Genomic DNA, 27,867 nt, shown 5'->3' with positions numbered 1-27,867 from the left:
TCTCAGAGCACAGTTCCAAATATAAGCTCCCTTTATGACCATGGGGAGAGCCTGAGGAGGGGGTTGAGCAGGCAGGGCTCGTCTGGGGACCCCTGGGGGTCACCTACAACATCCTGACACCATCAGCCTAGGCCCCAGCCTTCCCATCACCCAGCACTTGAAGCAAGGGGGGCCACCACCCACCACCCAGGAGCTGGCAGCCCAGCTGTTGGGTGCCCACACCCACAGCTCCCCCCTCCCAGGTGGGGGCAGGAGACCCTCCAGTGAAAAAATGGATTTAGAGGGAACTCAGAACCTACAGTCAAGTCCCACTCAGCCTCCCTGAAGCCAGAACGAGGCAGTGGCCCCTTGGAAGCCCAGAGAGGGCCAGGGGAAGTGGTCTTCAGAGTGTGGAATGCAGCTGTTTGTCCTGGGCTCAGCCACTCCACCTGGCCTCAGGGTCTGGAGCCAGTGGAGGAGGGAAGGGCCGTGCCGGTGACAGCAGGAGGCGAACATGCTGCAGGTGGACGGAACCGGGCCCCGCGCCCAGGCAGCCTCCTCTGCCATCCCCAGGCCCTCCTGGCCGGCAGGAACAGCAGCAGGCCATCTGTTACGGCCTCCATCCCGATTCTGGGCTGCTCGCAGGCTTGCATCTCAGCCAGCGGCCAAACAGACTCCACATTCATGAGCGGCCTCGAGTCTTCCCAAAGGCCCAGCCTTACAGAATGTGACCATTGCATTTTCCGAATTCCTTCGGGACGACCGAGCCAAGGTGGCCATGTGTAAGCAGGGCCTGCTTCTCTGGGCCTTGCATGTGTCCAGCAGGGACGCTGCAGAATGCGGCCTCTCTGGGTTCCCGGCCAGGGGTGCTGGGGGAGCAGTCAGTGTGGGATGGCCATGGCCACGGCCAGATGGGGCAAGGGAGCCAGGACCAGGCCCTGGTACTGGAGGAGGCAACCCTATTGGTGGAGGCTGTGGACTGGTGGGTGTCCTGTGTCCATCAGCCCTGCAGGAACCTTGTTTTCTTTAAAAAACAAAAACAAAACCATAATTCGTGCACCATAAAATTCACCCTTTAAAAGTAAACGTCAGTGGGTTTTAGTATATTCACAAGGTTGTGCAACCATCACCACCATCTTGTTCTAGAACATTCTCGTCACCCTAAAACAAAACCCGGACCCACTGGCAGTGACTCCAGCCCCTCCCCGAGTCTTGGCAACCACTTAGCTGCTTTCTGTCTTTGCCCATCCTGGATGTTTCACAAGAATTCACTGGGTGCTTGCCTGGCGCATCCACATTGTAGGTGGGATTGGCACTTTGTTCCTTTTCTTGGCTGAATAATATTCCAGACTGTGGATGATCACACTGTGTGGATGACACCGATATGAACACATATGCACAGGCGTTTGTGTGAATGTGTGTTCTCGTCTCTCTTGGGTAGACATCCGTAGGCTCAGGTGGTCGCTCTAGCCCGTCACTCTGAGGAGTTGCCCAAGCGTTCCCCATGACAGCCATGCCGTTTCCTGTTCCCACCTGTGGGTAAGGCCATGGGGACCCCTACCCTCTTCCTGTGACGAGGAAGCCAGGACCGGAAGGCAGAGGCACTGACTCGGGTCACATGCCAGGAAGAGGGGCCCAGATTCAACCTCTGCCTGGGTGCGGAGGCGAGATCGAGGCCAAGGGTGGCCACCACGGCCCTGAGGCCATGTCTTTAAGGAACAATCCTGTCCTGCGGGAGGCTCTGTCCTCTGGCTCCCCTAAATGAAGGGGAGACCAGGGCCCCTCCAGGGGTCCCCACTGCTCTGCCAGAAATGTGCGCTTGCTCACTGTTCCTGCCGCCTTGCCCAAGGGGCTTTTCCTCAGGATGGGGGAGGGTGGTGCCCTTGGAGAGAGACCAAGCACATCACTCAGGGACCACTAGCTCTGAACTGATCCCAGGAAACCCTGACGTCACTTACTGAGGTCAGGCGAACCTATAGAGCATTAGCTCAGGTCCGTCCCAAAGTGTACCCCGTAACCTGTCCTGCAGTTCTTTCCATGGTTCCAGAACACACAGTAGGAAAGATGAATCCGACAACTAGTGGAGTCCAGGACACCCGGGGAGCGGGAGCAGGCGGTATCCTCCCTGGTGGTCCAGCAAACCTGCTGGGCACTGGGCTCCCTCTGCGCTCCATGCCTTCGTCCAACAAGCATTTGTGCAGGGCCGCCCGGGCCAGGTTGGGCCCCAGGCACCGCCCCGCCTCACCCCCACAGGAGCTCAGCGTACCTGGGGCAAAGTTTCGAAGGGGGGCTTCTGGGCAGGGTTGGGGAGGCCAGGAGAAGAAGGTGTTCTGGGGCTGATCCTAGAAAGAGAAGAGCAGGACCCAGTGACAGGTTAGGCAGCCTGTGCACCCGGCCCACCTCCTGGCCTGTAGAGTCCACGAGAGGCCGGAGCTCTGCTGCCCGCGCCCCCGCCACGCGTGCTGTGTTCTGCTCAAGGGAGCTGGAGACCATGGCCTGCCCATGAGGCCCCGTGCAGCCATCAGAGCAGGGGTGTGCGGGTGTTCGTGTATGCACATGTGTGCCTGTGTGCGCATATGTGAGTGTCACGTGCGTGCATGACATTGTGTCATGGGTACTGTATGTACAGGAATCATACAGTATTACCAGAGTAACGTTACCAAAGTAATTACTTACAGTGTAAGTTTAACTGTTCTGAGAGCCACGTTTAAAAACAAAAAGTGAAAGGAGCGAAATTGATCTTATTTAATACAATATGTCCAAAAAGGCATCACTCCAGCACCGGGTGGATACAAGATCAGTGAGGCAGTTTAGGTTCTTGAGGTCTGGTGTGTACTGGCGGCCACCCTGCCCTTCTGGCCTCCAGGCGCCCTGCAGTTGTGGCGCCGCTGACACCACCCCCAGCACAGGGCCTCCCTCTTCAAGCCTACCTCACTTTCTCACCTGCTTCCGCCAGGAAGCCTCTCCAAACTGCATTTCCTTCTCTGGGCTTTGTGACCCCGGATCAGACCCTGTCTCATCCAGGCCTGCTGAATCAAAAATCAGTAGAGACCTGGGGCCTGCGTGTTCATAAGCTCCCCTGGCGACTTGAAGGCTTTACCCGCATTGAAGTTGGAGACCCTCCTAGGCCTTTATGTCTTTGTTCCTGGGTGTCGGCTTTAGGCACGCCGGACAGCGGCTGTCCACACACAGCACTTCCTTGCCCACTGCCATATCGTGGCACATGCTGTTTCTCTCTCTTTGGGACATTTGGAAAGCTCCTATTCATCCTTCTAAACCCATCTCCAACATTGCCCTGCCTTTCCTCTGAGGTTTACCTCCCGGGGAAGCATGAGTCCTCTCCCCTCCGTTCCTCCTCCTTAATTCCACCCTGTGCATGATGGTTCTACGTCTGAAGTCCCTGGTGTGCTGGGACCTGGTCCCAGCTCTCCTCCATGCTCACAGAGCCCGGCTGGGCCCCCAGTGTGAAGCGACCTCCAAGCATGGACGTGGAATGAATCCGGGCATGCGTGGGTGGGTCGGTCTCTGCAATCTCAGTAAACATCTGGCCACAGGGCCTGGCAGGAAGTTGACCTCGAGGGTACCACTCGGCTGGCAGCCGTCTATAAATACATTCTAAACTCGGACCAGCCCACGTGCATTCCTGCTCCCCACCCAAGAGTGCCCTTCCCAGCGGAAGAAAGGCAGCCGGCGGCCCTGAAGGCCTGGCCAGGGTGGTCGCTCCCGGCGAGCGGGAGCGTGTCGGCTCCGGGGTCAGCTCAGGGCCCAGCGCATCCGATTGTTATCTGAGCACGCTGGCAGGCAGGCCAGTGCCCAGGCTGCATTTAGCTCTGAGAGAGGCTCCCCGTGCCGGCAGTGTGCTTTTCTTGGACATCTAGGCTGTGTTTATGCCGGGCTGGTGCCTGGGGAGTAATTAAAGCTTCAGAGGCTCCCAGAGGGACCTGCCTGCCCTGGGTAGGTGCTGTGCGCACAGGCCCAAGGCCCCTGTTCCGTGCGGTCTGTTGAGAAGAGACTGAAGCTGGGCTGTACTCTGGTGGCTCTGAGCTGAGCCCATTCAGGGGACTCCGGTGCATTGGGCAGGCCGAGGGGTCTGGGGGAGGGTCAGCCAGCCTGGGCTTCTTTGTGCGTCACCTCCTGGATGCTCAGCCCTCCCGCCCACAGTCCCCACTCATGGTTTTGCCACCCAGCACTTGTATGGCCCGCACTGGGTCTGAAAGGGCTCTGGCCAGCCAGGCCTGGTGTCCAGCAGCCGGCGTTGTGCTCCCCAAAAGTGGAGTGGACGCCGGCAGCCCGGCCTCTTGGACACGCACCTTCGGCAGGGACTGCAGGCCCCAGAATGTAGAGCAGCGATGGGACCTGGGAACACGGCACTGTGGCCAGAATGCGGTGCAAGCCCTGGGGACCGCTCCACGTCCCGGTGGCTGTGCAAGGAGAGGGACAGGCGGCGCCAGCCTCCACGGTGTGACTGACCCACGTCTTACCTGTCGTCTGTAAAATCGACCCCAGAGGCACTTCTCGTTTTTCTGGGTTTAGTGGGGGAGGGGACAGCACCGTGTGCGCCCAGAGCAGCCTGGGAGGCAGGGTTGGGGGTCATGCTCCCGTCCCAGCTCCCCTGGGATGTCACGCCCCACATGTCCTGGAACCTGGCTGTGGCTGGTGGGTTCATGGCCCCAGAGGTCAGGGGACAGGCAGGCTATGGCGGGTAAGGGAAGGAAACACGCTGTGTCCAAGGGGACTCCGGGCTTGGGGATTCCCAGGCCCGTGGTTTCCACGAGGTTTCCATCCTCACAGCTCCTGCAGGCTGCTGTGCCTGCCCCAGGCACCCACGCCTCTCAGCCTGCCCCTCACCCCCTCCCACCCGCCTGCCCCCCCCCACCCGCTTCCCTGGATGCCACCTCCACCCAGGCAGTTCCCCAAGCCTGGCTCAGCCTAGACCCTACCTGGGGCAGACCGTGCAGGCAGGGCCTCAGGAAGTCGTGGCAAGGAGGATGTTTCTCTGACAGCCACAGCCAGCCAGTGAGGAAGTGCTTCAGGGAGTGTGAGGCGTCTGGAGGTGGTTGTATTAATGGATGGTATTTTGTTACAGTGGAGCTCCATGCCTTACATAGAGTTGTAGACATTGTATCATGCAAAGCCTAGAACCATGCCTTTGAGTATATACTTGATGTTTATAAACTTCACACTGGGGCTCCTGGGATGGTGTGCCATTCCCAGGTACCACCTGCCAGGCACCATGTTAGAATTTTGCCCAGATAACTGGTGTTCCTCTCATTGTACCCCTCTGGGCACACTAAGACACTATAATTCCCACTTGAGGCTCCAAGACTGCAGTCACTTGTCCGAGGTTGTGCACCCATCGAGGGGAGCTGGGGTTGGAACCAGGTGTCAGCTCCGGGAGGCTGTCTGTCCATCCCACTGTGTGGGCCCCACCATTAACAGCATCACCACACTGAGACTATCCCTCCTCCCTGGGCACCTGTCCCCGAAGGCCAAAGCCCTGGGCTGTCCCCAGTGGACTATGCCACCTCAGTGCATGCTGGCCATCCCACACCCAGGCCCCTGTGCGGGCAGGGTCACCCACAGGGCTGTCCGCTGTCCATGCGCTCATTTCCGGTCCCATCATGCACCCCACTCTGAGCGCCTTCCCCTCGCCATCCCACCTTAGCTGGACCATGCTGTGTGCACCAGTCGCCTTGAGTGCAATTTGCAGAACAACTCCTAACTGGCTTGTGCGGCCGAGAAGGCCCTGGGATGGTAGGATTCTCAGAAGTCTGCCTCTCTGCCTCTGGGCTCTGTCTTTGCTGTGTGGGCCTCGAAGGAGACCCGCCCGAGGGAGCAGACAGGCCTCTGTCCTGCCTGCCATCCCAGCCTCTCCTCAGTGGAGGTGTGACCACCACGCCCCAGTCTCTGTGGTCTGAGCAGGACCCGGGGCAGGTCTGGGTCGTGCGCCCTCCCCTAGACCGGCGGTGGGAGCAGCCTGAGTCTCTCCCTTCCCCATCCTCCAGCCCTCATCGTGGGGTTCACCGCTGTCCCAGCTGCTGGGGAAAGGAGGGTGAGGACAAGGGAGGTGGGGAGGGCACAGCTGTGCACCCTCCTAAGTGAGCAATCTTTGCTCTGACATGTAAACACGAATCCGAATCTTTATATAGGCGTCCTGTACATGTGTGTGAGATAGACTGATTCTGTCTAGATTTCTCTTAGACACAATCCAAGGTTTCAGTGGCTACAAACGTTGGACGCCCCCAGGCTCAGATGACCTCAGACCTAGTTGCAGACGCACTGGCGTCCGGGCGTCTGGGAGTGATGGTCAGTAGAGGAGCCCGACCCTCGTACCGCAGCCTTCCCATTTGGGGTGCAGGCCCCTGGGTGTTAGGGCGCCCAGAGCCTGGGCACAGGTCAGAGGCATCCCTTTCCCAGCCAGCTGGGTGGCGCATGGCAGATGGCGTCCCTCTCGTCGGCACGCTGGACAGAGCTGTGGCAAAGAAAACAAAACAAAGGCCTCAGAAAGCACTTCATCTCAGCAAATAAAGAGTGCCGGAGGGAGTTAGTGTTCCCGTCCTTGGACGGGCCTTTGATCCCTGCCTCCTGCTGCGGAGTCACAGGGGCTCCAGCAGTGACGCAGGGGGAAGCGAGTGGGGTACAAGGCCCTCCCCACTTCTCTCTCAGGCCCCCTGCTTCCCCGCTTAGGACACATCTGGGTGCAAAGATGCAGTCGTCAGGGAGGAGGATAGGCTGACCGGTGCCCCAAGGCAGGGGGACAGGAGTTCTCAGATGAACTTGGATCTGCATCCTTGGCAGCGGCCCGGAGCGTCTGGGACAAGGATTGTGACCAGACGGTCAGCTGGGACCCAAGTCACTTTCCCACAGGAAAACAATAATTTTCACGGGTCCTGGGACAAAACTCATCGTGATTAAGTTACAGCAGCCATCGCTGGGCTGCGCCTATTGTGCCGAGAACTTGAGTTGCACCCTCCTGTTTAACCCACCCCACACCCCACTTAGAAAAGAACGCTAAAGCTGAGAGATGCCGAGGGCTACAGCTACCCGCTGCTGTGTAACAAGCAGCCCCAGCCTAAGGGACTCACATGACTGTGATTTATCCGTGTTTATGCTTCTGTGGGTGGGCAGTGCAGTTTCTGCTGGCCCCACCCAGGCCCCTCGGGGGCAGCATTGGGTTGATGGGTTGGTAGGTGGTCAGTCGGTCCCATCTGGCGGTTCTCATGTAGCTGGTGGTTGGTGGTTTGGGCAGAGGCCAGCTGAGAACACCCCAGCCGGGCAGCCCCTCTCTCCTGGGTATTCCTTCCCCAGGGCCGGGCCCAGGGCCACCTAAGGGGGAGAGCTGGGCAGGGCCCACAGGCCAGTAGGCACCCTGGGACCCCCAGGGCAAAGCACCCAGGAGGTGAGAGCCACACTCCAGTCCCCACCCCTGCTGGACTCGGGGTAACAAGCATAGTGTGACCCCAGACAGTTCTCACCACTTCCCTGGACCTTGAGTCCTCTGTGAGGAGCTGGGGATGACATCATCCTGGCAGCTCGCAGGTTAGTGTAAGAATCAGCCCCTGGGATAGACGAGACAGGTGGGGTGAGCAGAGGGTGCAGTGAGCTGCTTCCAGCAGCGCCTGCTGTGGTGGCCATCACTGGGGAGTCCAGAGACATCTGCCCTCATGGCAGGACTGGGGCACCACTGGGCAGTCTTGACCTCCAGCCTTGGCACACTGAGCCCGGATTCTGTCCCTGCCCACAGCAACCCCTGAACCTCAGCAACTTCAGGACCCTAGCTTCCAGCTGGGTCTGGCAGCTAGAAAATTGGCTCTACTTTCCAGATTGGGGGGGGACTGAGGCATTGCCTGTTGGCAGAGGGGTGCAGACTCTTGAGGGTGACCTCTGCTCTCCCAGGCGCACCCCACCCCGGCCAGCACGGAAGGAGCAGATCCCACGGCCTCTGTGGTTCTCGGAAGCACTTCACCGGTGCCTGCTTTCCGGAACCTCCAAGCCCAGTGGCCTCCTCGGGGCCCGGAACCCCGCCTCTCCCATCAGTCCCTCCTCTCAGCTGTGAAAACAGAGCAGTGGCCACAGGAGAGCTGGCTCAGCCCTGGGTCAACTGGGGGCTGCAGTGCAGGGACCCCAGTCAGACGCTGACAGTGAGCTGAGATCGTGCCCCAGCTCCATCTGAACCTCCTAGCATCTTGGTAATTGGCAGTCGCCCTGCTCTCGGGGTGCTGCAAGAGGGTATTCTAGGACCCCGGCACAGCAGGTTACTGCAGCCGGGGGCTGAGCCAGCCCACAGAAGGGCTAGGAATGAGATGGGGCCAGGAAGGGGCCTGGAGGCAGAAAGGCAGTCTCTCCCTCTGGGCCCTCTGACAGGCCAGGTCCTAGATCCAGTCCAGCTTCCCCACCCCCAGCCCCTTGCCAGGTCTTTGGCCCCCGAGGCCCTGGGACCCTCCATAGGCTCAAGCAGAAAAGGGATCCAGACCTTCAATGGTTTTGTATGGTCACTCCCCCATGGGATCACAGAGCTGACCAGGAGTCACTGGGGAGAAGGAGGGTGTATCCCCTTGCCAGCCTTGGGTCAGAGCCATCAGTGACTAAGGTGGTGTCTCTGCTGTGGGTACCCATGCCATGCAGTGCCAGTCATGGCAGGTCCGCTCTCAGGGGAGGGGGGTTCACATGGCGGGGGAGGGGGACAGTTGCTTCCTCCAGAGCATCACAGCACCATCAGTCCTGCTGTGAGCCAGGGGTGGAAAACAGCACTCAGGGCCCTAAGACTGGAATTCTAATTGTGGTGATGGATGTGTGGTTAGATGATGATGGATGGTGGGTGGATGGATGGATGGATATTGGATGGGTGGTTGGATGATGGACAGATGGTGGGCGGATGGATGGGTGGATGTTGGACAGGTGGTTGGATGATGGATAGATGGTGGGTGGATGGATGGATTGATGATAGGTGGATAGACGGTAAATGGGTGGGTGGTGAGTGGATGGATTGATGGTGGAAGGATGGATATTGGATGGAAGGTGGATGGATGGATATTGGATGGACAGTGGAGGGATGGATATTGGATGGACTGATGGTGGATGGATAGATATTGGGTGGATTGATGGTGGATGAATGGATATTGGATGGACAGTGGAGGGATGGATATTGGATGGACTGATGGTGGATGGATAGATATTGGGTGGATTGATGGTGGGTGGATGGATATCGGGTGGACGGTGGATGGATGGATGGTAAGTAGGTAGGTGGTTGGACGGTGCATGGATAGGTGGCTAGATGGATGACTCCTTTTGCCAGTCATTGTGCCGAGTGGCAGACACAAGCGTGAACCCTTCAGGCTAGTCCCTGCCCTCCCAGAGCTTCCCATCCAGCTCAGAAGGCTGAGTGACCAGGTGGACATGTGGCTGGAGGGTTCTGGGCACTGGGAGTGGACACTGCCCTGCAGCACAGTGATCAACTCCCTGGAAAAGGGTGTGGTGGGACGAGAGTGCCGTGTGGACATGTGGGGTTTGAAGAGTCCCATGGATACAGACGTCCCAGTGGGGCCCGGCCCCCAGTCAGTCGTGACTCTTCCACAGTCAACCTGGGTCCACGCCGATGCCCCAGGCTTCCAGTGTTCACCTCTCTCTGAGTCCTCACGCCCCTACCAGGAGCAGGGGGTGCACGGGTGTCCACACCTGCCTCAGGGCCTTACTCTGCTGAGTCCCTTTGTCCGACCCGGCCCACCTCCCATCCATCACCCTCACCCAGTCTCTTCTCCTGGTGGGGAAACATCTGGGCAGAGTGGGGGGTGGGGCGCCCAGAGTCATGCAGCCAGTTAAGCTTTTAGGGCTCTGCTGATTCTCTCATCTGACCAGCCCAAGGGGAACAGAAAGGCACCATAAAAAGGCCAGTTTACCCTAAGAAGATAAGACCATAAATGCCAGCACCCAGCCACACATACCAGAGCTCAGATATGTAGGAGATACGTGTAGATCAGGACACTCAGCTTTTACAAGGTCCAGACATGGGGAGGGGAGGGCGGATGCAGTCAGGACACTGCAGAGCTGGCCGTGGAGGGCAGTCCTGGGGAAGGTGGAGTCAGGACCCTCAAGCCGCAGATCTCACCCAGAGTGAGGCGCACCCCAGTAGTTGATCCTTTCTATTTTGCTATTATTATAAATTTATCACTTGGATTCTTTTTCTTTTAGTACCCTTTTACTCTGAGAAGTACCCAGTTTGGACTGTACATTCTCTGGTCTGCATCGAGGCCAGGAAGGGACCTCCCCCTGCTGCCCCCCTGCCATCCCCCGCTGAGGGAGCCTCTTTCCAGAAACCTTTCCTCCTGGAGCCGACAAAGCAGACAGCATCCACATGCTGTCAGGTAGCCCATGATCCCTGGCAATCCTGGGGTCCTTAGAAAAACAGTTGGAATTTTTCTGGCAGTAGTTGTTTTATAGGGTAGCTGTTTTCACGTGTTTATGTTGGCCCTTTCTAAACACCAACAAAGGCAGCGATAAAGGCACCCTGCACAGCCCATGGGCCGCTGACACCTGGTCGCCTGCCCCCTGAGTTATCCTCGTTGCGTTTCTGAAGCAAATCCCAGATACAGCCCCATTTCGTCTGCGAAGGTGTCAAGAAGAGCAGTTGGTCCTTCCGAGGCGAGACAAGGGGGTGCTCAGTCGTGGGGGCATTTCAGTCAGTATGTCAGTGAGTTTCCGGCGTGAAGGATTGTCTGCCTTTTTAACCTAAACAAGAACGAGTCGTTGGTTGTTTCGTCGCCATATGCCTGCACCGTCTCAGACGGAGGCTGGACCCCCGGAGCTTTGGGTGTCCAGGAGTGTGGAGGGGTGGTTTGGACATCTCTGGTGGCAGGACGCTGCCTCGCAGCCCATTGGAGGCAGGAGGCATGTGCCAGTGTGTGAACAAATGCACTCGATGAGGGCGGTGTTTCTTGTGAGTTGGCAGGTTGCCTGTGTTCTCACCCCTTCCATTTGGGCATTTGCATCTGCACCTCGGGACCTGGAGCAGGTACCAAGGGTGGGAGAGGCTGAGAGAGTATGGCCCCAGGACCCCAGCCAGGTAGCATGAACAGGAACAGAGCAGAGGGTTCAGAGGGCCCCAATAGGCGCCCAGGAAATGCAGACAAAGTATAGAGTATCCGGGCAGTGAAGACCAGCCCCTCCCAGCCGCCCAATTGGGCCGCCATGTCCTGGCCATCTATCTCCTGCCCAGTCAAGCCCTGTTGGTCCTCTCCAGGGCCCAGGCCCAACGTGCCCTCCAGCCTGCAGCTCTTGGCCCCAGAAGCAGAAAACAGCCTACAGTTCAACAGATCAAGATGGTTCCTGCATTCTCCTCCCACCCACTCCCCAAAAGGCACACGCTCACACACACACACACACACACAAACACACACACGTCTTGGCAGCTGGCGAGCGCTAACGTGGCTGAATTGCTGTTGGGGACTTTGAAGGAAGCTAATTAAAACCAGCTGAGATGTGAAAAGCTGGAAGGTGGCAGGAGCCAGGGACAACTTTCCATGGGGCTCCGGAGCCAACTCTGCCACCGCCAGCCGTAGTGTCCAGCCAGGCCCTGCGACAGCCTGGCCTGGCCAGAGGAGGGACCAGCCAGAAAACTGCCCCTGCACGAGGCCAAGAGTGGCACGTGGGGCTGGGGCAGGAAGGCAGGGGTTTGGGGGTCACGGTGAAGTGGCAGAGTGGCCACAAGGTTGCTCAACTCTGTGCCTGCGGGGTCACCAGCCGAGGCTCCAGGGGCAGTCCTGCCCCTCCCTGAGGGTGCTTTGCAGAGCACCCCACAGCCCCATCCCCCGCAGCCAGGGCTGGGGCCCCGCACCTTGCGCTCAGAGGAGCAGAGTGAGCTTCTTCAGAAGGTCCCTGTTGGACCCTGTTCATCATCAAAGCAATTGCCACTCCGTGTCAGACACAGATGTTTAAAAAGTGAGCCGGTGAGGCCCCGTCCCTTCCAGTCCCCACCGCAGACTTCCAGAATTCTCTCCATGAGCACAGGCTGGCTTCTGTTTGCTTTTTACAAGATAGATCTCACTGCACGCACGCCATGGGCACCTCGCTTCTCCAGTGGGGTGGTGCAGGGTTGGTACTGCTCCCATCGAGTGCATTTGTTCACACACTGGCACAAGCCTCCAATGGGCTGCGAGGCAGTGTCCTGCCAGCAGAGATGTCCAAACCATCCCCCCACACTCCTGCCCCCCCGCTGCTCCGCTTTCATCTCTGCAACAGCCCCCCAGGAGTACCTCGGGGTCTGTGTCGCAGTGACCGATCCTGTCGATGGCGTTTGGGACTGCCAGGTTGCTTTTCTGTTTCTTCCAATCTTTGCATAACCTTTCCAATCTTAGCTTAAACATGTTATTTTAGGGGGAAAAAATAAGGATCAGCAGGCTGTGCCGACAGGCTTGGAGGTGGTTGCACCTATCAGTCAGTCCTACCAATGCCCAAGGCCAGCCTGTTGGGACGGCGCCCGGCCTTTGCTCCCCAACTGCTATGACCCCAGCAGGTGCCGGCAGTCGTCCTCGGCAAGGCGAGTCGTCCTCGGCAGGGCGAGTGGCAGAGCCTCAGGGGACCATGTCCCCAGGCAGAAATAGCTGGCCCAGAGCTCCTGGGTGCATAAGCCAGTGCACCTGCCCGCACGTGTGCATGCACACCAGAGTCCCCCACCTGCGTGTGCACACTCAGATGCACACACACACACACTGCCCTAATTCTTGCCTCCCCCAGAGCCTACCTCGGCAAGAATCTTGTAACAAGCACCATCTGCTGGACACTTGGGCCAGCAGAGGGAGTCACCAGGCCTCCAAGAACCGGCTCAGCCAAGACACCACCCCCCTCCACCGCAGGCAGAGCCCCAGGGGTGGGAGGGCCAGTGGTGTCATACCCATTTTTCTAGTGGGGAAGTGGAGTCCCAGAGAAATACTTTCATAACATCACTTTAAAACATCTACACTTTCTGTATCTTATACCCGGGCCTGTCCATTCAACCTCAGGGCAATGGGAGAGATTAATCAATGTAGACATAATGGTATGGAATAACAGCTCACAGCCCCTGAGGAATAGGACCAGCTCACTGGTTTGCATACAGTGTCTGATGTAACCCCGCAGACCATGTGAGGTAGGGATGACCCATTCACAGGTGGGTGAATGAGGCTCAGAGAGGTTGAGTCAGTTGCCTGAAGTCATGCAGCAAGGAACTGGTGGTGCATGCGCTCTGACATTATGACACCATAATGCCTTGATCCCACTCTCCCACGAGGGGGCTGACTGACCTGGGCCCCCAGCTTGTGAGTGGGGCCAGGGCCCCTCTCTCTGGGGTCGACCTGCCTCGGGCTGCCACTCACACCATCTTTCCCTACGGACTATGGCCAAGGTGGTCCCACACAGGGGAGGCTACGGAGCCTAGAGGTCAAGGGCAGTGTCTGGCTTCTTAGTGCATGCACTGGGCTCCCTCCTGCTGCCCAGGAGACAGAGAGGGGACCATGGGGACATGCCAGCTGGGCAGGCGATGGGACAGACACACTGTCTCCCCTTCCTCTCCTGTTCACTGGACTGGAGCCCACAGCTATTGCATCGCTCAGCCCCCAAGGCTCTGGTCCCTCACCCCCCAGAGCAGCAGTCCAGGGCAGGGTCAATCCAAGTGAGAGTCATCCCCAGGTCAGGGTCACCCCAAGTCAGGGTCAGCTCAGGTCAGGGGCATCTCAGGTCAGGGTCACCTCCAGGTCAGGGTCATCCCGGGTCAGAGTCACCCCCAGGCCAGGGTCACCCAGGTCATGACCGCCCCCAGGAAGATCACCTTCCTGCAGCAAGATGTGCACTGCCCTGTCCTTCCCTACCCTACGCTCTCCCCACTCAAGAGCTTCTAACAAGCTGGGTCTCCAGGGGTCCCTCCTCGTGAGAGGAAAAGCCCCCAGAGGACTGGGAGGGCAGGATCACGTGTGACTGGGCCCTGTGCCCACAGCCCCAGAGATGCCCCTTATGCTCTGGGGAGGGACTGGCCTAGATGACTTGCCCCTCCAGGCCCACAGCAGCTCAGAGGCCTCGGTTGGGCGCACAGTCAGACACAGGCAGCCCCTGGACTGGGGCTTCCCCCTCCCTAAGAAGGGAGCAAGGAGGACAAGTCCTGGCCGCCAGTGTCAGCATCAGCCCTCTGCTCTCGCTGGCTGTGCCGTGATCTCGAAAGCCAGGTATCAGTACCTTCTGAGCCTCAGCATCCTCAGCTGTAACACAGAGGAAGGGATTCACAGCCACCGAGCAGACACCGTGCACCAGGCGTGAGACACCTGGCATCTCCTTTCGTCTCAGCACAGTGCTGGGAGGTGGGGACTGGTCAGCAGGCTTGCAGGAAGACTGTTAACCGCGCATGCTCCGCACCCACGCCACCACCCCCCACCCCCAAGACAACGGCAGAGACAAGTTCACTGCGTCTTACTCCCTTTGTAGCTTGGTGCCCAGGAAGCTCAGAGCTTAATTCGGCTCTCCCAACAGATTTTGGCTTCTGTCCTGACAACCTGTGGTGTAGGCACCATTTTTGCTATGCCCCTTTTATTCCTGGCTGGGGCAGAATTACAAGCTTTAAAAAAAACAAATTGGCGGGAGGGGAATTAAAGATGGAGGAAGAGAGGGAGGGGCTGCCGCGCTCAGACCAGTGTGAGGGGACAGCCCTAACCAGCAGTCAGGGTCAGCAACCTGAGTCATTCCTGCACATACCCATGAGCACCAGCTGTATACACAGCACTGCCTCCGGCATCTTCTCTCTCTCCTCCGTGTGTGTGTGTGTGTGTGTGTGTCTCAGTCATCTTCTCTCTCTCCTCCGTGTGTGTGTGTGTGTGTGTGTGTGTGTGTGTGTGTGTGTCTCAGGCCCCCTTCCAGTCCCCAGTGCTTGGCTCACACAGGCTTCCTGCCTGAATGGGCCTTGCCCCCCTCCAACTGCTGCAGACCCTCACTGGCTCAAAGGCAGCCCCCTCCACCTCCACCTCGAAGGCCAGAGGGAGAGGACTCTGGGGCCGGGCTCCCCGCGGCCATCAAAGAAACACATGGTCACAATGCCTTTTCAGTCCCTGCAAAATATTCTGCTGTCTTCCTTTCTTCCCTCCTTTTCTCCAGCTGATGAAAGAAAAACAGCCCGAGGGCTGGGGAGGGAGGGGCGTTCTGCGGGTCTCAGCCAGCGCCACCCTTGGAGGCCAACAGAACCAGGACTTGTCTGGGATGAATATCCACGTTATTCGGGCGGCACCCCTTAGGGCTGGGGCCCCTCCCTGGCCAGTCGTCCACTTCAGGCCCCTCTGCAGGGAGGCAGGGGCATGGGGGCTGTGTCTTCCAGGCTGCCAGCAGGGGTCGTGACTCCAGAGACCCCCAGAGTGCAGTCCATGGAGGTCCCCAGGGGACCCTGGGCTCGGGCGTCCGTGACCTCGGTCTGGCTTAGTTCCCCCCAGCTCTGCAGGTGCAATGTCAGGGCCCCAGGGGGCGCCAGTTGAAATGGGTGGAGGACAGAGGTGGGGACACATGACCGTGGAGCCTGATGTCACCCGGGCAAAACCAGCATCTGTGATGGAGGCTGGCAGCCCGTCTGCACAGGGAGACGCTGCGGAGTGGTGGGGGCACAGGGGTCCTCAGGGCGGCGATGTCCCCTCTCACATGCTCTGCGTGCATGACTTATGTACACACATGTTGCAAGAATATCCATGCTTTATGAATGTATGTAAATACACACTTTGATACGTATGTCCACTTCATGATGAAATTTAAAATAAAGCAGGGTGAGGAGATATTAACAGAAAGTGCCAGGGACTGGGGTCAAGGTGGACCCCGTGGTCAGAGGTGCCGCTGGACAGCCAGCACGTGTGGGCAGAGAAGAGCCATCCATGGCTGTCTGGGGAGCAGGGCTCCAGCCAGAGGAGGCTGAGGTGAAGCCCCAGGTTGGGTGAGCGAGGGCTCCGGGTAGGGCCCCTGCCCTGGGAGGCTGCGGGGAGAACGGACTGGGGAGGTGGCGACAGGGGTGCAGGGAGGTGACCACAGTGGCCAGTCTGCCCCCACCTTCACGTGGCCTCTCCTCCAGGTCTGTGTCTTTCCTTTTCTGTCTCTTCTAAGGACAGGGCCACCCTAACCTAGGATGACCCATTTTGACCACCCCTACAGAGACCCTGTTCCCAATAAGCCCACATTCCCAGGTTCCCCAGGGCGGAGGGGGGTGGTCAGGACCTGGTGACGTCTTTGAGGGGACACAGTCCAGCCCACCCACCTCCCACCACTCACACTGCCTGGGCAAAGCAAGGGGACACAGACCTGAAGGAAAATCACACCCATTCGGACCCTGCACGGAGGGGTCCAGACCCCAGGCAGCCGCAGCGGGGAGGCCTCTGAGGGATGCTCCCAGAACAGGGACTCTGGAGGAAAAGGCCCCAAGGCATTCTAGAAGGCCCAGGAGGCAGGTCCCCGATGGTCCAGGGGCTCATGGCCAGGATAGGACTTGATTCCAACACCAGCGAAGCTGTGAAGCATTTGCAGAGGGGGATATGGCCCCATCTGTGCCTGGAAAGACCCCCTGGCTGCTCTGGGGAGAGGGAAGTGCTAGAGGCCCCAGGGAAGCTGGGGATGGAGTGTCGCAGACAGGAGATGGTCGCCTGGTCCAGCGAGGGAGGGGCACCAGGGACGCAGCTGGACGGAGACCAGCCCAGGTCTCCCGGCCTGCGGCCTGTCGGCTGTGTGTTCATGGGCAAGTGTCCCAGCCCCTCTGGGCCCATCTGCAGAATGAGGATGAAGGTCCCCTTCTTGTCACACAGCTGGACAGGACCACTGTGTCTTCCAGGACTTCAGACCAGCCCCCTCCAGTGTCCTGGAGACCGAGCAGACCCCTCCACCAGCCAGCCCTGCCCTCCCCGGGGAGGAACCCCACCCTTATCAGGCAGCCACCAGCAGTGGGTCTGGAACAAGGCCTGGGTGCTTGTTGTGGGCGGTCAGGTGACAGGCAGCCGCTGGCACCTCCCACTCGGGAGGGGAACCTAAACACTTCTGTCCCTCCTGAAACCTAGGCCAGCCTCAGGCCAGGAAGATGCCGGGGTGCAGGCCTGGCACACCCCCACCCTCCCTCAGGCCACAGTGCTGAGCTTGCCCTCGGTCTGCACAGCCTTCCCGGGCTGGCCCTCTCTGCAGCCTGCTGTGTGACCTGGGGCACAGGGCATAACCTCTCTGACCCCCACTTTGCCAGTGCAGGGTTTTCCACCTCCATCAGGGATTCCAGCAATCCTAGAGCTTTGCAGGGCACCACAGGCCTTCACCAGACGTGGCTCCAGGAGACCTGAGTTCACATTCTGAGCACCCTAAACCCATCCCCCTGGGGGGGCCACGGCAGGGGCATGGTTTCCATTGTTTCTGTCCACAGACATGTCCTGGCGCCTGGTGGGGAGCCTGGCCACAGATGAATGAGTGAGGGAGCCGGTGACCGAACCCATCCCCCCACCGAGGGCACAGCCTGAGGGGCCTCCACCCACAGGAAGGTCACGGGAGACCAACCACAGCCCAATCGCCCCAGCCGCTTCGGCCCACAGTACTCATTTTGTCTTAGGTGACTTTGCTGCCAAAGTTTTAAAATGGGGAGATTTCACTTTAAAACCTGGATTTCTGGCTTTTCCTGAAAAATCAGAGGGCTGCCTCTGTGCTGGATTTCCTGGCTGAGCAGCTGCCCGGCGGGCGGGGCAGGCAGGGCGGGTGCCAGGCGCTCCTACAGCCGTGGACCCGTCCGTGGGGAGGAGAGTGGGTGCTGGCGGTCTGGCCTCTTCCCCTCCGTAAAGAAACACGTGCTGATGCGGGCAGGGTGCTTGGCACCAGGACACGGAAACGCTTATACTAAGGAAAAGCTCGGTCCATGGGGAGAAAACAGCTGAAACCACGGTGTATCAGAGAGGACGGACTGGGTGCTGAATCACACACGGCCAGGTGAGCCCAGGGGCTGCCGGACCTGGGGCAGGGCGAGGCAGGAGCAGGGGACAGACCCAGAGGTCTCCCCCTGAAGCCTCCCTTCCCTTTCTCCACCTTCAGCGGGGTGCAGACAGGACAGCGGGCGCTGAGCGAGGGAGCAGCTGTGAACGAGAGGCTGGGACCGCGCCTTCCGGGAAGGGCCGTCGCTGCCCGTGGGGCCGGCCAGCAGCCCTGTGTTTTGGCACCGAGCCGTGTGAGTGAGCACCTGTCCCATCGGCCTGCGGCCCCCGCTTCACCACCCCGGCCGCGTGCCCACCCTCAGCGTCTCAGCTACCCCTTCTGTGCAGAGCTGGTGGGTGCGCGACATGGGCTTCCTGCCCGGCCCTGGGCAAGGTTGCCGCGGGGTGTGGTGTCCAGGCAGGGGCGGTGGCGGCCAGTGCTGCCTCTGGCTCTGTGGGCTCGGCCTTCCCTTCTGTGGACAGTGGTGGCCCCTGCAGCCGGCCCTGGATGCTCTCTGGGGACAAACGGGCTGAGGAGGGACCCCGGTCCTGCCCCCTGCCCCACCCCCACCATGCTCTAGGAGGGGAGGTGACAGGTGCCATCAGGGGAGGGCTGCCAGGGAGGGTGCAGAGGGGCCTTGGCGAGGCGGGGACCCTGAGCTCAGGCAGGGCAGCACAAGGCATGGACGGGGAAACAGACTGAGGCTAAGAAGGAGCTGCCTGGCCCCTCAGCCTCAGACACCGGGGCCTCTGGTTCCCTGCACTTGTCACACTTCGAGCCCCTTGACCGTAAATCCCAAGGGTCCCCAGGAGGAAGAAAGGGGCTCCCTGCCTGGTCTCCCCGCCAGCACGCATCCCCCTGAGAAGCCTTGGGGTCTGATGCTCTGTGGCTCCCCAGTGTCCACACTTCACCCCAACACGTTGAGTGCTCTCCACACATGGGCACCTGCAGAGTGGACCTCAGGAGCCGGGAACAGATGTGGCCAACAGTGGCCGGCCTAGCAGGGATAGTGAGAAGGAAGCGTGTGTTCCTCCCCTGCCCTCCGCCGGAGGAGCCCGGAGCCCCCAGAGCGCGGGTGTGATGCCGGATGGGAATTGAGCTGGCCAGGTGGCAGCTCCTGGGAGACAGACAGACGGTGGCAGTGATGAGGCCCTCAGGCAGGTCAGGGCCTGTGAGGGAGCAGGGCAGAGGGCCCCAAGGCTGCAGGGGGAGGCCGGGGGTCTGCAGGGCCACGTCTCCCTCCTGCCCTCCACCCTCTGGAACAGCCGAGCCCCGTGGATGCCCTCGGGGAGGGCAGTCTCCTGCTCCTGGGACCAGGAGCTCTGTGGAGCCAAGCCGCTGCAGCCAGAGGCCCACTGCCACCCCAATCGGCCCCTCCTGAGCTCCGATCACCCACCACAGCAAGGGCACCCAGGGGAGGCTTCTCAGAGGGGCTTGGTCAGCCGGATCCAGAGCGCTTGGAGCCCAACTGCCCAGAGACGGCCGAGGCCGTGCTGTCAGAGGACAGGCTCGCAGGAACATGAGGGGAGAGTCCTTTCCTGGGCCACCGCCAGCTGTGTGGCCGTGGCTGGTCCCACCTAGGCACCAGGACAATGGCAGATGTCCCTCACCACCGAGGAAGACCCTGGAGCAGCTGGGACCTGCAGCAGGACTGCAGCCCTCCGGGTCCTCTCAGGACACAACCCAGCTTGTCCACAGATGACAAGGCAACAGGAGAGTGGGCAGAGCTTGGAAGTGGCCAGAGCGAAGCACCCATCCCCCCAGCATGGAGGAGCCCAGGCCCCTACACACCAAGTCTCGGTTTCCTCATCTGTAAATTGGGTTGAGTGCCTACCTACTTCCCACGGGTGGGGCCATGAGCCCAGTAGGCAGCAGGTGTCCCATTGGACCAATTGCCTAGGATCCTCACCTGACACACAGCCCCCCACACCCCCCGATGCAGCAGATCCCCAAGTATCCAGGGCCCCCCACCTGGCTGCTGCCCAGTGGGCTTCACTAACCCTCTGGTTCTGAGGAATGAAATCATAATCACTTTTAATTGAGAAAGGAGGCTAGTAGGATTCTGAACTTGACAGGACAGTAATTAACGCAGCCAAGGAAGCTCATTAATCTTGTCACTCAGGAGACAGCTCATTAAAGCCCGCCGCCTCTGCATCCCCACCAAGCACAGTGGCCTCTACACAGGCCCCTGCTTCTCACGAGGAAGCCCCACATGGGACGACATGGTTGCTTCCAAATCCAGGCTTCCAAGCCCTGTTTGGGGGTCTCAGGCACAGGGTGGGAATTCCAAGGTTGTGTCCCAGTTCATTTACCTCCCTCAGTCTCAGCTTCCTCTCCTGTAAAATGGGTCTGATGTATATTCCACCCCAGGCTGGCTGGCAGGTGAGATGACAGCCCGGGGTGCCCTGTCTCGAGGCCTGGAAGAGCCAGGAGCAAGCCCAACCCAGGGAGGCCCATGAAACATGCAAAACAGGCCCGAAGCATTCCGGGGTCCCAGCCCCACTCTGCAGCCTGGCCCAGCTCTCTGTCACATGTCAGGGTCACAGGGTGTCCAAGCTTCCTGGGCACACTCTGGCCCCAGCCCAGGCTTCAGACCCAGACTCAGCCTCTGGGCGCTGGCCCTCGGCTGTCCACCGTGGACAGCGAAGTTCCAGAAGCCCGTCTCTCACGTGAGGGCTGTGGAGAGGAGAGGGTGTGGACAGAGCCCCTCCAGGTGCCGGCGCTGTGACGACAGTGCCCACGGACTCCATGTCACAGGGTTGACAGGACCACCAATGTTTATAACCAAGAGTCGCATAAGGCAAGGATGGAGACAACCTTTCTGACAAAATCAAAACTGCCCAGAGCCTTGAACACCCTTCAACCTCCAGGGTGTCCCAACATGGCCGCAAGCCCGGGCTCCAGGACCCACTAAGGCTGGGGACCTCGGGTGGGGGACGGTGGTGTCAGACGGCAGGGGTTTAAGTCTCCAAGAGAGGATGACCACTCCGGACAAAGCCCGAGAGGCCCAAGTCTGCAGCCATACTGGGGGCCAGGTCCACCCTGGGGCCCGAGCCACCCCACTCTCCGGGTCCCTCGGAGTGCCTCCTTCTCTCGCACCCTTACCTTTCTGGGGGATGGGAGGAGCCCTGTGTAGCTGGAGCTCCCAGACAAGGGCAGGCCCGGAGGCTGCGGGGGCTTTTTCAGAACTACTACACGGCATTCAGAGTGATGTCACCCTTCCCTTCTCCAGGAGGCCAGGAGCTGGGCCTCCTCTGGCCCCCCCAGCTTCTGTTATTAGCTGATTTGAGTGTCACTGGGCTGCCGCCCTCCTGATCTCTGCTGCTGTGTGGCCTTGGGCAAGCTCCCCCCGTCAGAGCTGCCATTGCACAAGGTGCTCCCAGGGGCACTTGTGCTGGAGTTCTGGGGCCAAGCTGCCCCTGGGTCCCTCTGAAGAAAGTGCCCCATTCAGCGTGGTTTTCAAGGTGGCCTCCGTGGAGGCCCGGCCACTGTCTCTTGTGCTTGCAGCCCCGCCGCCCTCCCCGCCCTGACCAGCCTGGCCTGGACGAGCTGCCTCTCGGCTCTGGGATGGTTGGTGCTCGCTCCATTTGCCTGGAACTTGCAGGGGAGTTTCCCAGGGTCACTGAGCCCCAGTATGCTCCTGCAGACAGGACCCTGGAAGTCCTCTCAGTGGAGCAAGGACCCTCCAAGGCCAGGCGAGGGGCAACCAGAGTTCCCTGGGCAGAGCTTGGTACACTGTTAAATTCTAGGGTATAAGACCTCTCCCAAACACCAGCCTTGACAACAAACATTCCTGGACCCAGGCACTACTTGGAGAGATGGGGAGCCCAAGGGCACTGTCTGTGCATCTCCACCGCTGCCTCCCCCCAGCAACTCCCCACCTGCTGGCTGCTGCACACAGAACATCCCCAAGGCCCCATCTAGAAATTCGGGCCAGAAGCAGAGGGCGGGCAGCCCTGCACGACCCTGGGAGGAGTGTGGGGGCATGCGTGTGGTGTGAGCGTGTGCATGTGTGCATACATGCATGCATGTGTGCAAATCTGCGTGTGAGGGTGTGTGTCCCCATGTCTGTGGACTCACCTGCCTGTGGGTGCCCGTGGGCCCACGCATATGCAGCTGTATACTGCACACCCCCTGGTTGCCCACCAGACCTGGAGCCCCAGGTGAGGGCTGGGCCCCAGGGTCCCCAGTGCATGTTTCGTCCTGTTCCGTGACGTTGTGCTTAGGTGGGTGGGGGCACGCCCGCTAACAGTGACCACAGCACTCCCAGAGGTGCCTGGCAAGGTCAGCTGGCAGGCTGGGCAGACCCGGCTCCTCTGCCACCAGGCTGGCCCCTGGGGGTGTTGCAGAGGGGCAGACAGTGGGGCCTGAGCAGCATGGCCTGGGCACCCATCAGACAGACTGCTTGCAGAGGCATGTGGTGTGGCAGAGGCAGACGGCAGGGGTAAATCATGTTCCCCGAGAGACTGACAGATGGGCCTCGGGGCAGAGGCTTCCTGGCACAGGTGGCCTTGGAGCTGGACCAGAAGGAGGGAAGGAGGGACACCCCCAAGGGCCTGGCCCATGCAGGGGTCTAAGCAGGAGCAGCCTGGCATGCGGCAACACAGGGTGGCAGGGGCGAGTAGGTACCAGGGAGGGTGGCGGCAGATGAGAGCAGAGGGCAGCGGGGCGGGAGGGTCCAGGCAGCCTGTGTAGCCCTCTCGACAGGTAGGCACTGAAGCAGGTGCTCAGGGATGACGGTGCGAGATCCCCTGTGGCCCTGGGCAGTGCTGAGGGCTCCTGCCCGGGTCCCAGTGTCCTGACCTCTGCAGACCGTGCACCTGTCTTCCTCTCGAGTCTCCGGCCCTTCCCTGCTCGGCCTGTGGGCCAGTGTGGTCCCTCCCATCCTGCAGTTTGGGTACCGAGGTCCTTGGAGAACTGCTGGTGTCCAAAGAGCACCAGTCAGCACGGGGTGACCCTTCCCGGGAGTGGTGGCCAGTCCCAGAATCACCTTTGATTTCGGGCGGCTCTCCTGAAGCCGGGCGGTCAGCTGCGCCAGCAAGCGTATCCGGATCCACACAGGCCCTTGGGGTGTGCCAGATGAGACACTGCGGTCCGGCAGCTGAGGCCAGGGGGCGGCTTCTCGGGCAGAGCCAGGCATGGACAGACAGCCCGCATCTCTTCCCGCATCCACCCTGCCCCAAACCGTTCTGCACCCCCTGCTCCATCCTCCTTCCAGGCCCTGCTTGGACTTCCGGGGCTCCCAGCACCGTCAGAGTTAAGGCCATAGTTCTGCATCATGTCCAGAGTGCGGCCGTGTGGTGTCAGCAGGGTGTGGGACTTGTTCTAGGAGGAATCGGCCAAGAACTAAGTCGGGAGCCTTTTCACACCCCGCAAATATGGGTCTCAGGGGAACAGGAGGGATGGAGGCATTCGCGACTTCCGTGGGCAGTGGGTCCCATCTTTCAGCACGAACCCTGGCAGCCCCTTGGCTGCCTCCCTGTCAACTGTGAAGACATCGTTTTCTCCCTACGTGCTCCTCTTATCTGCCTCCTGTTAAAGGATCTCAAATATGCACCCCGATAAGGTGGAACGCACCCCCGCTTCCCAGTCCCATCCAACACCAGCCTCCACTTTCCCCCAAAGTAATTAAGATAAATGCAGCTGATAATTTGCCCAGGATTCTTAAACAGACCCGCGGGCCATATCTCAGATATAATTTTACCTGCTAGGGTTTATCTGAGCGCTCGAGTAACAGATAGTTTTTAAGCTAAGCGGCAGCTTTTGAAGCAAAAGGAAAGGGGAATGTTTATAAAATAAATGTCATAAGGAGCCGCCGCGGCAGCCCCTCAGTGCGGGCTGTGCCGACCTAGACCCGCCTCTCCTGGGCCGGCCACCCTGCTCCAGTCGCTGCCCAGGATTCAGAACCTGTCGTGGGGCTGGCCGGGAAGGGGGCTGGGCTGGGCAAGGAGGGGGCACAAGAGAGCGGCCTGTGGGGGAGGCTGGCAGGGGGTGGTCGTGGGGCGGTGCCCAAGGCTGTGCCCCTCATGCTTTTCCAGCCACGCTAGACAGGGATGATCTGGAGCGGAGACCCTGCTCGGTTGAGCTGGCATGCAGGGCGTCCATCAGGGAGCAGGTCAGCGGGGGGGCTGGTCCAAGCCACAGGCCAGCAGTGGTGCAGGCACAGGGCAGCCAGGCGGCAGGGCCAGTGTCCAGGGAGGCACAGCTCAGGGCACCTGGCCTGGACGGGCAGCCAGAGGCAGGCAGGGGCCCATAAAGGGGCCTGGGTTGTGCCTCCCAGGGGAGCATTGTGTGTGGGCGTGGCAGAGGGTGGAGGGGGATGCGGGGGTGGGGGGGCAGGGTCCTATTCCAGGCTCTGCCTTAGACAGGCCAGTGTCCTGGGAGCCTCAGTTTCCCCATCCACACCTGGTCAGGCTGGAGCCTGACTGCCCATCACAGCCTGGTCCACTTAGCAGCACCTACGTCTTGCCTGCTGATCGGTGTCTAGGAAAGCGGGGTGGGCCTAGGGGGTGTGTGTCCACGGCATCCCTGATCCGCCAGTAAGACCCCTACTGGCTGCCCCCTCGCCAGCCTGCTAGCCATCCCAGCCCCACTGCACCTCCCAGCCGGGGGACCCATCCCCCATGCCGTACCTGAAGGACCCTTACCCACAGCCTGGCCATGAATCGCCCAGGGTCACCTCCTCGGAGGGCTTCTCATACCCCTGTGCCTGCTACCCTCAGCCAGACCCCGCTCCCTCCCTCTGCCCTGGTCACAACCAGCCGCTGCAAGCTCCGTCCCTAAAGGCGTCACGCCGTGCTGCCCTCACCACATGGGGACCGACCCCCTCTCCAAGCCTTTGTTCCCACCTGTAACAGGAGTGAGCACTGGCCAAAAAGGGGGGCCATGAGGTCAAGGCGGTGTCCACACAGTCCTCTGCGGTTATTGCCGTTGCCTCTGCACCATCCCTAAAGCTGCCAGCTCCTCAGGGAGGGACAGAGGATGCAGGAGAGGGGACAGCTGTCCAGCCTGCCCCTGCCCACACCTGCTCCCCATGCCCATCCGGTCACCCAGTGCCTGGCCAGCAGAAGCCACTCATGGGCGCCTCCAGGCCAAGGCCAGGATGGAGCAAGTGTGCAGCCTACCCTCACAACTCGTCCAATGCTGACCACTTCCCAAGGGCACCGGGAGTCAGGGACACAGCCAGGACTGGACAAGGGGACAAAAGGGCAGACGCTTCTACCCCACCTCACCGTGGGCCTTGCCCCTCGCAGGTGGAAACCAGAAGAGGCCGGGTTCCTGCCTGTTTAGAAGGTGCAGCCCCACCCCAATGAGAGAAACATCCTAACAGGAGAGTTAAACACGCCCACCTCTGAGCAGGTCTGAGCAGGGAGACCGAGGAAACTGCAGAGCCACAGCCAGGTCCCGAGTAGCCGGCCAGAGGTCCCGAGTCACAGAAGATGGGAGCCCCAGCAGCCTGAGGGGTCAGCAGCCCCAGCCCCTCGAAACTGAGGCCGGAGGGCCAGGGAGCCTGGCGGGGGGAGGGGAGCCGGGGCGCAGAGCTCTGACCCAGCAGGGCCATCTGTGCTGAGCTGCCCAGACACCTGGTGTTGGGGGACAGCCCCCCAGTGAGGGCTCCCAAGATCATTCCTGTTTCACCAGTGGACACACATATATCAGAAGAGGCAGCCTGGAGAGGAGCCTGGAGGAGCAGTGACTTCACTCAGAGCCAGCGTCTGCAGACTTAGTGTATGCGGTTCTATCCAGCCTCCCAGCCATAAGCCTTTGAGGCCAGAGCTGTGATCACCCCATTTTATAGCCAGAAGTGCTAGAGCCAGGATTCAAGTCCAGGCCCAGCTGACCCCCTGCCTTTAGAAATGAATAGGAATCAGGAAGGTGGGGGAGGAGGCAGGGGCATCTGGGCAGGGGCACTGCTTAGACAAAGGCCTGAGAGGGTCTGGGGGAGTGGGTAGGAGTAGACAGGAGGGCCCAGATCAAGGATGAGAGGCTACAGCTAAAACGGGGCAGGTTGAAAGGAGAGCTGAGGGCAGAGGGTCAGGAGCAGAGCCTGGACTCTCTGCTGGGGCCTGGGGTCCATGGGAAGGGGGCACTGGAGGGCAGAGGCCCAGGCTTGCAGCGGGGCACCCCTCACCAGGAGCTGCCATCCACACCCAGCTGGAGCCAGCCAGCACCACCATGGGCTTGAGTTACCCAGAGGCTGGGGCCAGGTGGTGTTTCTGAGTGAAAAGGAGACGCCTGCACTCCTGGAGTTCCCGGGGGCAGGCCAGAGTCTGGGGGATTGGATCTCCCCACTTCAAAGGGGCCCCAGGCCTGCTGAAACCCACACCGGCCAGAACCAGGGGGGCTTTGCCAAGAGCCTGGGCAGGGATGGGAACCTAAGACAGGGCATATACTGCCCCCTGCCTGCCCCACTGTCTGAGCACCCAGGACGGGTCGTCAAGTCCCTGAAGGGGCAGCCAGTCTGGGGTGCCCTGAGTGCTGCAGGCAGAATGTGGAGCCCATTAGCTCTGCCCACAGGTCCACACGTGGAGGCAGGGCCACCTCAGGAAGAGAGGGGCCCTGAGGTGGGGCCGAAGTGCAGAGCCACTCGGTCCTGCACGGGGCAAGCATAGGCCCTGGAGGCCCGCCTCACACCGCCCCACATTCGCTGCATGCCGTGTGACTCGGACAAGTCACACAACCTCTCTGAGCCTCAGTTTCCTCATCTGTGGTTCCTGTTGATGTTTCACAGCAGTGAGTCACTCACCACCATGTGACAGACGCCTGACCTAGTGTCTGATCTCTGAATGAAGGAAGGAGGGAGTGAGTGAAGCAAGGAATGAGTGAGGGAATGGGAAGCTGCAGGGAAGATCTCTGCCTCCTGCAGGCCCTCCCCAGCACTCGGCCTGCCCCACTCCAGGCAAGGGCACGCTTTCCGCCCTGTGATGCCAGAAATCTCCGCATCCCAGGGGTGGGGATGCAAGTCAGCACAACCACCAGGAGCTGTCCTAGTAGTTCCCTAACACTGTGTGACAGACAGCAGCTTGAAATCTAAGGGTTTCTGTGGGTCTGGAATTTGGGCAGGTATTCTTTTCGTCAGCCGCCAGTCGCCACATCCAGCCCCTGTTGAAGGGGAGGGCCTTGGGCTCCACCTTTTGGAGGGAGAAGGATCAAAGAATATGTGGCCAAATGTTGAAACCACAACAGTGGTTAACCTGACAAGTGTCTTTAGATCACAAGTGCATTTGCCCTTGACCGTGCTGTTTCTTCTTTGAGTTTGTTCTGCTGATCTCACACATGTTCATTGCTCTACTGCTTATAAAGGCCCAGAGAGGACAACCCAGCATCCGTCCACCCAGAAGGGTCTGGGTGTAGGCGCAGCTGTTCCACAGAATGTTCTGTAGCCGTTGTGTTGGTGGAAAGGTGGATAGACAGACATCAGCCAGGAGTTGCTCTACGGGGTGCTGTGGAGGTGCCACCAAGGTTCACTGTTAAATGCAGAAAGTGAGACACAGGGCGTGCAGTGGACTGTCTCTTGTTGAAGAAAGGGGGGAGATGGAAATATTTATTTACATTTGCTGGTATTTGCATCAAGAAACTCTGGAAAGAAACAGAAGAAGCTGCTTCCTGTGCTGACCCAGCAAGGCAGGGAAAGAGCATCCGTGGGCTGGGGGTGGAGATGGGGGCATTGTGGAGACCTCTCACTTCAGACTTTTGAACCACAGGAACCTGTGATCTATGCACATGAAATAATACCACAACAAGAAATGTAAAATCACTCTTAACCCAGTGCAAAGGCCACCAGCTGACCCCAGCCCTGCAGCCCAACCCAGCCCCCACCCCACCAGGGCTGGGGTTCCCCTGAGCTCACCCAGCTCCCCACGGCCCTGCCCTCAGCGGCTTTCTGGGGGCTCTGCAGGCTCCGTGCTCCCTCGCCAGCTTCCCCTGGGGCTCTTGGTCCCCAGCCAAGCACCAGAGCGATGCTGACAT

At 60.0% G+C, this 27,867-nt stretch overlaps 1 protein-coding gene across 1 annotated transcript in view; it reads left to right on the top strand.

Moving 5' to 3' along the window:
- ZNF469 (zinc finger protein 469) overlaps positions 1-27,867 on the top strand; it is a 46,728-nt gene that overhangs the window by 4,135 nt on the left and 14,726 nt on the right. The gene's annotated exons all lie outside the window — the stretch shown is intronic.

The sequence above is a fragment of the Moschus berezovskii genome, chromosome 22 (genome assembly GCF_049115385.1).
Source record: "Moschus berezovskii isolate FMDL1 chromosome 22, NW_MosBer_1.0, whole genome shotgun sequence".
NCBI lineage: Eukaryota > Metazoa > Chordata > Mammalia > Artiodactyla > Moschidae > Moschus > Moschus berezovskii.
Note: the sequence above shows the minus strand (reverse complement) of the source record. Positions and strands in the feature narration are given on the sequence as shown.